Here is a 9,184-nt window from a genome sequence, read left to right on the forward strand (position 1 = left end):
TGGAAAATGGTCTTTCCTTTTGACTTCCCAACGTAGATCTTTAATTTGCAAACATGTCTGGTTATGCTGATTTGACCTAAAGCCTAAAATAGTTTGGGGTGGGTTTTTTTTGTTTTTAAGTGCAGTGATAGTATTAATAAAGCTGACATTTGAATGAAGGTAAGGAAAATTTAGTGAGTGTGTGGAAAGCTTGCACTGCTCTAGAATATAGTGATATTTTGAAAGGTTCTCTGTGTCTGAATACTTTAGGGCATTCTTACGGTTTTCAGTGGCAATACTGGATGTGTTTTTAGCTACAATTACTGCCTTAAGATGCAAATTAAAATTTGAAACTTTCTCTTAATCTTTCTCTTAATCCTACTTTATGAGGGCATTGAGATTCTTTGAGATTCTTTTCTAGGATTTTTTTTTTGTATGTGCAAAATGTTTTGTACCTTTGTCCCTTATATTCTGAGCTTTAGACATAACTAGCTTTTGTATCCTCTAGTTTGAAAGTGTTACTATACAAGTGAAGGAAATGGGATACAGTGTGTCCTGCAGCTGTATGCATCCTACTTTGCTTGTAGAAAGCTTCTGTGCATGCCAAGGATTGGTTGTGGTTTGCAAGAGCATTCACTTCCACTTCTTTCTGTCAGTTTTCTTGAATCTGAAGGTCAGACGAGCAGATTAACTTATTAAAGTCAATTTCATATTGGTGATTAGGATGTAATAGAGCATCTGTCTTAGAATCATGTTAAGAACAAACTGGAATAACAAAATCAGTCAAAAAAAACTTGTGGTTGGCGTTATTTGGGCATCAAGATTTTCATTAGATATATGAAGCCAAAGGAAATCAAGCATAGTACTATCACATTAACTACAAAGATGTGAACTCCATCCCCTCTGTTACAGAATGAAACACTGATAAAAGACAGAAGTCTTTTATCCACTTTATCCATTTTTATCTACCAAAAAATGATTCACATAGGCTTTGTGGCCTACCTGACATCAGTACAGAACTCACTGTTATGAAAGTGTAAACTCACAAAAAAAAAAAAGAGAAAAATCATATCCAGGTGTACTGAGAACCTGCTGGTTGGGACCCTGCAGTTGTTGGGAGAAATCTGTGCTCCCTGAAGGACATCAAGTGCAGGCTTGTTTTCTGATGGAAGTGTCTCACTTCTGAAACTGTTTTTCCCCCCAGTTTTTCTTCTTTTCTTCTTTATACGAGGTGTAAAAATGGCTCTTCTTTTGGAATATTCTTGATTGTGGATGTTAGACAAAGAAATATTTTCACCAATAACACCATTATATAAAAGTAGCCTTCTAATCACTTAATTTTGATTGTTTCTTCGTTACCTTACAAGATATATATATATCCTTTCTCTTTAGGATATCTCTTGTCAGATTTAAGGCTTATTTAAAATGAAAAGAAAGCTGAAGCAATTTTCTTTATTCCATTTCAGTCTCCTAAGGCCTATTTCCCCCTGGTGAGCTCATAGCAACAGGGGGGTTTAAGGGAATTCAGCTTTCTGCAAATTAATGTCTCACATCATGAAAATTCAGGACTTTTTTTTTCTATATCTTGAAAAAGTAATACAGTGAGTGCGAGTATTATTTCTTGCCAGCGGGTGGAAGATGAATGATTTTGTCACAGTTTTACTGCTTGATGAGCAGTGTCCTGAGGGTCAGGCTTAAGTCTGTGTCACTATGCTGCTCATTACTCTTGAGCTAAATAAGGGCTGATTGGATCTAAATTGCCTAGCACATGGGCCGCAGATGAGCTCAGTGAGTAGGGGATGACCTGCTATTCAGACTGGGAGTAACCCCGGTGTGCAAATGCTGCATTAGAACACCGTGGGAGAATGAGAGGCTACCGACCGCTGCCAGCAAAAGAAATCGAAATGTAAAAACTCTTTGATGCTGCAGTGTTAGAATTTGAAATGTAGGAAGTGACAGGTTGATGGTACTTATCAGCTTTGGCTGGATTAGAGAACAGTGTCATCTTGCTTATATAATGACAGAAGAATGAAGCTAGCTCCCAACTACTTTGCTGTGCAGAACTGCTGCTCTCAGAGCCAATGCTGCCTCCTACTGACAGCCTACTCAGGACAGTGGAGAAAGTGGATGGTTTTCAGATGAGAGGCTGTTTGGCATATTCGAGTGCACTCTTCCTGTGTGCATCAATATCTACACGTTTCTGTTCTCTTAGCAGAGGAGCAGGATGACAAGCCAGACTGATAAAACAGTTTTTTGGGACAAGCACAAGTCACTGTCATCTTGGAGAACAGTTAGACAAGGCATCTACTTGTGCTGAACTACACATACGTGTTGCCATTCCACAAAAAATATTTCTTTGCACTCTTCTCTCCCCTGCTAGACCCCAGGAAAGGAGGTAATCCCTGGAGAGCAGAAATAATTTGTGGCTGTGTGTTTTGAAGAAAGTTGACCTTTATAGAGGAGAGGAAAATCTGAATGAACTCAAAGAGAATCCTTATGCTAACTGAACAAATGGATATACTTGTCTTAATAGGAGAAGATGAAGAGCAAGTGTTGAACACAGCATGCACTGCAGTTGTTTGTTCAGTTCGGAAAGATTTGGTGGTTCAGTGGGATATGGTCTTTTGGTTTTGTTTTGTCCTGCCTGTCACTTATACTTAGGAAACTGAGTAATAGCAGCTTCCTTTGTTTCAGATTTTCTTACTGACATCTTTAACCTAGCAATATCCTACTCTCTTCATACTATGGGACTATCGTAGCGGCAAAAACAACTTGGCTTTCTCATGAATCTAAATGTATGCTATTTTCTGTTTATTTTTTTACTCTGCCTGTGTATGTATCATTTGATTCTTTTTCCCTTGGGATGATGCGCTCATGCTGAAATTTCTCGATGGACATACAAAACAGCTTTCAGTTTGCTTATTTCTGGGTATTTGTAACAAAAAAGGAAGAGAAACGAAGACAGCAGCCTTGCATGCACAAACAGTTTTACTGTAAGCATGGCTGAAAAGGTCTTGAGGTTACTAGTGGTTGATGAGCAAGACGTGAGCCAGCAGTGTGCACTTGGCACAGAAGGCCAATGGTATCCTGGGCTGCATCAAAAGCGGTATCCCTGTTCATTGCAGGGGAGTCCAGGTGACCTTTAAGGGTCCCTTCCAACTCAAACAGTTCTTGACTGTGAATGTCTCCAGGGATAGGGCATCCACCACTTCTCATTGCAACCTGTTCCAGTGCCTCACCAATGTTATTCTGAAAAACCTCTTTCTTACACCCAGTCTAAATCTCCCCTCTTGTAGTTTGAAACCGTTTCCCCTTGTCTTATCAGAAGACTCTGCTAAAGAGTCTGTCTCCTTCTTTCTGACAGACCTCTTTTAGATACTAAAATGCTGCTCAGTCTCCCTGAAGACTTCTTCAGGCTGAGCAGCCCCAGTTCTCTCATTGTGTCCTCAGACGGAAGGTGCTTCATTCTTGCATCATCTTTGTGGCCCTCCTCTGGACATTCTCTAAGAGGTCTACATTTCTTCTGTACTGAGAACTCCACAATGGGACACGGTACTCCAGCTGAGGTCTCACAAGCACGGAGCAGACAGGGAGGATCACCTCCCTCGATATGCTGGCCATGCTTCTTTTGATGCAGCCCAGGATATGGTTGACTTTCTGGGTCAAGAGGGCACATTGCTGACTCATGTCCTGCATATCATCTGCAAATACCTCCAAGGCCTTTTCAGCAGGGTTGATGGTAAAATTGTTTGTGTATGTGAGGCTGCTGTTGTCCTTTCTCATCCTTTTTTTGTTACAAATACAGAATGGCTGTGAAGTCACATTTCTGGCTTATGTCCCATTTACCATCCATCAGTATCCTTGAAGTCCTTTTCAGAAGGTCTGTGCTCAATTCTTTCATCTCTCAGCTTGTTTTGATAGTGGCTGTTGTTGCAACCCCAATGCAAAACCTTGCACTTGGCTTTATTGAACCTCATGAGGTGCTCCTGGGCTCACTGTTTGAGTCTATCTGTGTCTCTGCATCCCATGTTTCCCATGTGCACCACACAGTTTGATGTCATCTGAAAACTTGCTGAGGCTGTGCTTGATTCTACTATTGATGTCATTAATGAAGATATTGAAAAGCATCAGTGCCAGTATTGACGCCCTGAAGGACACTACTTGTCACTGTTCATCCAGACATTGAGCTGTTGATCACCACTCTCTGGGTACATGTTGTAAGCAGTTCTTTGTCCATTTAACAGTCCACTCATTAAATCCATATCTGTCCAATTTACAGAGAAGGGTGTTGTAGGGACTGTGTTAAAAGCCTTACTGAAATCCAGATAGGTGACATTAGGGGCTCTTTCTTACCTTGTCCACTGATGCAGTTACACAATCACAGAAGGCCAGAAGGTTGGTCAGACAGGATCCGCCCTTGGTGAAGCTGTGCTGGTTTTCTGGCAGTCATGCTCTCAAAAAGCATCAGGAAGTGACAAGAACAAAGGTGATACTTATGTCTGTGGTTGGTTAAACTGAGATGGGCAACAGATTTGTTGCCGCTTTATCCATCCTGCTGTTTCTTGTAGGTTTTGCTGCCGACTCAGCACAGACGGTTGCAAAGTAAGGTATTTTCATCCTATACTAGTATAGTTTTTGCCTGTTTGAAAATGGTTATTCAAGTGGATTTCCTACTATCTTGAAAAGGAGGGTGAGCAGGGCATAATTCTTATATATTGACCTCTGTTTACATGAATACTTATGTGAAATTGTAAGAACGTATTGGCTATAAGAAAGTAATTGTTTGAATTTTGATTGAAATCTGCCTATTGGTTAGCTTTTGTGACAACTACCTCTTCATGCACGCAGCCTGTTATGTTAGGTAGCAGGGTTTGATGTGACTGCTTAGGAAAAAATAACACACTCCACCATGATATTTAATTTTAATAAAAACTTTTGCTGGTGAGAGATAGGAGCTGCTTATTTAATCTTTAGTTATAGTTCTGTATGCAGTTCTGGACATATCATTTTGCAGAACATTTATGAATAAATTAAAGATTGGGGAGATTCACAGAAGTAAATGTTGAGAGTTGGAAGTTCACAGAAGTTTGAAGGAATTGAGAAAGATTGAAGGGAGACATGTTAGAAGTTAGCTTGCATGAAAAAGGCTGTTGGAAAGAAAACAAATTGTCTGTTGTTCTCCCTTCTAGTAAAGAAGGAATTGTCTTAATATGTGGCAGAAGTAGGCTGGCTTGGTTATTTAGAGTAGTTTGCAAGAGTTGCTGCTCTGTCAGACTGAAAAGGTAGTTGAAATCACATGTAATTTTTTTTTTTCTTTTTAGGGACTACCTTAGACAAAAATTGTTGGAGTAGTCTTGTAAGCAGCTCAGGGTGCTGAGATGGACTTCTTAAGTAATTTAAGATATTCCCCAGTCTTTCACTTCTTTCTGTGAATTGAAAGAAAGGAATGCCTGCTGCTGCTGGTGCTCAATTAGTAAGGCTGCTTTCCTACACAGTAGTCTATGCTTTTGCTTGCAGAATAAAACCCCAGTGAAATTAGAAAGTAGTAGATATGAAAGAAACTATAGCAGAAATTATAATGTCATAAAAAATAACTTTAGAAATCTGTGATTCATTTTGATTTGTGAATTCTTTAACTGTTTAATCATGTTTGTGCTTTCTTTAATGTCTGTTGTAAGAGGAGAAAAGGTGAATGTCTTTACTCTTCTCTGCCATATTGGTATTTGGAAGGTCAGCAGGAGGTGATTAAGGGTGGCCTGCACAGGAGTGGCTCCACTGAAGGTTGTACTGAGTTGGGTTTTCAGTGGTTTTGTGGTCAAGTTATGGGAGTCTGCCTCGAAAAAATACTTTGAAAATGCATTGTAGACTTTTTCTAAGGAAAACTAATTGATCCAGGACATGAACATATGCACTGTCATGTTTTATTTGGCTTGGAGCAAGTCCAAGTGCCATTAATTGCTGAAGCCTAAATGCTCGTTTGTCTTCCAATGGTACTAAACAGTGAAAATGTGCATAACGTAAAATGAGCCCGAGCTCATCTGTCTTTCCTAGAAACAAAATGAAAAGGCTGGAGCATACTCTGTAATGAGTATATTGTGAATCTTCTCATGTGGGAGTTCCCTTCTGACACTTGGGCGGACCAAGGAGAGGAAGGTAAAAATGGTCAGTGGCTTGTTACATTCTTGGATAAGCTGGAGGTGCTGTCAGTTCTCTCCTCTTTCACAACCAGAAGGCCCTATTTATCTCTAATCGGGGTTAATTAAAGCCTTAGGGCAAAACTGAGCCCCTGCCAATGGCCGGAAGGTACAGACATAATCAAGGCTGCAGCTCCTCACTGTAGGGAATGAAGAGGCAACAAGGGGCTGTCACTGGCTCACAATACAGCTGCGCTCATTCTTTCTGAAAGAAAACACACAAGTGAACTTTTTTGTCAAACAGTGTTCATTTATTAGAAGAATGGTATGAAGGCTCTGTTCTGATGTGTGGTCTTGGAAATTCATACTAAGGAGCAAAAACATCTTGGGTTCTGTATGGCAATGTGAGGCCTACGCAGGCTGCCATGGCAGCCATTACGTGCTCAACAGGTGTGTGCACTGCAGCTGTGAACATGTGGCATCTTTTTCTGAGGGGCAGGAGAAGGGAGGAACAGGCAACTGATGTGGACTTGCCAGGGCAGTGAGATTTTCTTCTGCTGCTTTTTGTGTTCCTGTTTTGCTTACATCAAGTCAACATGGAGAAGAAAAGCAAATATTTTCATTGATGTTCTTTGCTTTCTTGGACGGGAATATATTGATTAGCTGTTGATGGTGTGCATTTGAAAATACTTGAGTAAGCATTCCAGGTGTTTGCCTAAAATATTTTAAAGCTGTGAAAGATTTGTCCTGGGGAAGTTTTCAGATTCATGCCACACCTTGTATATTCTGGAGAGTGAAAGTGTGTTTTTTTGGGGGAGAAAGTGTTGTGTGTGTGTGTGTGTGTGTGTGTGTGTGTGTTCCATGTTTGGTGTGTTCTTTTTATGTCAAATTTTGTATTAAGTGCACAGATGACATCAGCAAGTAAAATACTATAATCATCTTATTTCTTACATAATAATTAACTATAACACAGTCATGATTATCCAGATATCACAGAGTGAATGCAGGCAATCAAGGGACTTTACAATGTAATTATTAGACCCTGGGGAGACATGACCCCATTTAGAGTAATGGGGACTATAGTTAATTGGTGTTAGGATAATCAAACTTTTACTGTTTTATTATTGTGGGACTCTAGACTTTGCAAGAAAATGTCTGTTTGTGGTCAGGGAGAAAAACAAATAGAAAACAACCATAAAAATGTAAGCATAAGAATGAATCTTGAGGTTGCATTACATTGCTGCTCTGAGTTGCTGTTAAAATTATAGGTGCTCAGAAATCATTTATATTGTCTATAAATCTTGCATATTTTACATCATGGTAAAAATCCCATACGTTTTGATTCTGAGTAATTTGTAAAGGCATTTGTTTTTGTTTTTGTTTTTTCTGAGATATCAAGAATGACTACAGGTGGTTTTTTTCAGAGTCAAACTCAAAAATTGAAGGTTTTTTTTCTTACCGCAATAAACTTTTGCTGTTTTCTTTCTCTAAAGAAAACTTTTGGATACATGTACAATATGAGCATTATGACAGAAAATATATTTAACGACATCCTCCTTGACCTTGATTGTCTTCTCCAGGTTTAGTATATGAGGATGTTAAACAGTTTCATTAGAGCTCATTATGAAAGGATTTCAACTGTCTTGCCACGATACTCTGGAATTTCTAATAAATTCAGCCTATCCTTTGGAAGTCTTGCAGATGAACTATTGCACTGCTATTGTCTTACTGAAAGTTTTTCTATTTTTTTTTCTTCCTTGAAACAAGCTAATTTCTGAAAACTCTTCAGCAATCCGATCTTGATGTAAATTAATACTGTAAATTGTGCTGCTGGTGAGGGTGGAGGGAGTAGTAAGAGTGGGTGGGGGGAGAGAAGAATTAAAATCATTCAAATAAATGGTTTAATTTATGCCTCAGCAGTTAAGCATGCTCCTGGTTAACAGAAATACCCTTCAGCTACACAGGATTTGGGAGGGTTGGAGGGCACTCATTTGCACATAAATAGCCATTAACTGATAAATTCCCAGAGGTCTCCTGTTGCATGCTAGTGGTTCTGACCTACTTAGCTAGCTTAAATTTGTTTTACAGAATTATTATAATTCCATCCTTGGTACTTAAACTTTGTGATTAATGCATGCCTCACAATACAATTAAAGTGTAATTACACAGTTTTACAGTTTGCTATCATGGTGTTATTATTATTACAAAGAGCTGGATTTTGCAAATATTAGAAGAATTAGGGTTCTGATACCTATCACTTTGCTGTTATTAAGTGATTATGTTAAATGGGACCCCTTTATGGTTGAAGAATGAAGTGGAGAGAGGGGAATCATTAATTAACACATCAGATGGTTTCTGTGAGATTGTGGAAGAGATGTGCAGTAGATTGTTTTGTTTTTTAACACATCTGTATATGATAGGTGCATTACCTTTTGTTTAGCTTTGCCAGCTGCCTGTAACATGCTCTAGAACATCTGTGCTTTAGTGCTTAAAGTTTCATAACGAGCACCTACTTTGTGTAATCTGCTTCAAAGCATTTGCTTGTACTACGGTACAGTAAAATCAGGTGTTTATTGAAGCTTTTTATTACCCTGATTAGAAACATTAATGGAAAGAAATCCAACAGATCTACACAATGTAGGTTAGGACGTGTGTGTGAACTGATACAGATCTTGTGCTCTGTAACTTGCAGCAGTTCTCTGTGAAGGATCCTGTCTGTTGTGTTCATGTCCATGATTGTATTTTATATTTATACTGGCTGCAAATAGCAGTAAATCACAAACACCAATGTTTTTACCTTAGCTGAAAGAATTACTTGGCCTTCTCTATTTTAGTTAGTCCTGTGACTACTGTTCTTTCTACAAGAAGTGGTGATCTGCAGATTGTTAATGTGACGTGTGTAATACAGGACTCATTTGCTGTATTGGTACAGCAATATTCTTAGATCCTTTTTTTGCCAATGCAACAGCAGCAGAAAATTTTGATATTTATGTTAACAAGTAACATAATTGCTAACTCAAAGGAGGACTGAAAAAATGTTTTTAATAGTATTTGGCTATTCTGATGTAAGC

Source organism: Meleagris gallopavo, chromosome 2 (assembly GCF_000146605.3).
Source record: "Meleagris gallopavo isolate NT-WF06-2002-E0010 breed Aviagen turkey brand Nicholas breeding stock chromosome 2, Turkey_5.1, whole genome shotgun sequence".
Taxonomy (NCBI): Eukaryota; Metazoa; Chordata; class Aves; order Galliformes; family Phasianidae; genus Meleagris; species Meleagris gallopavo.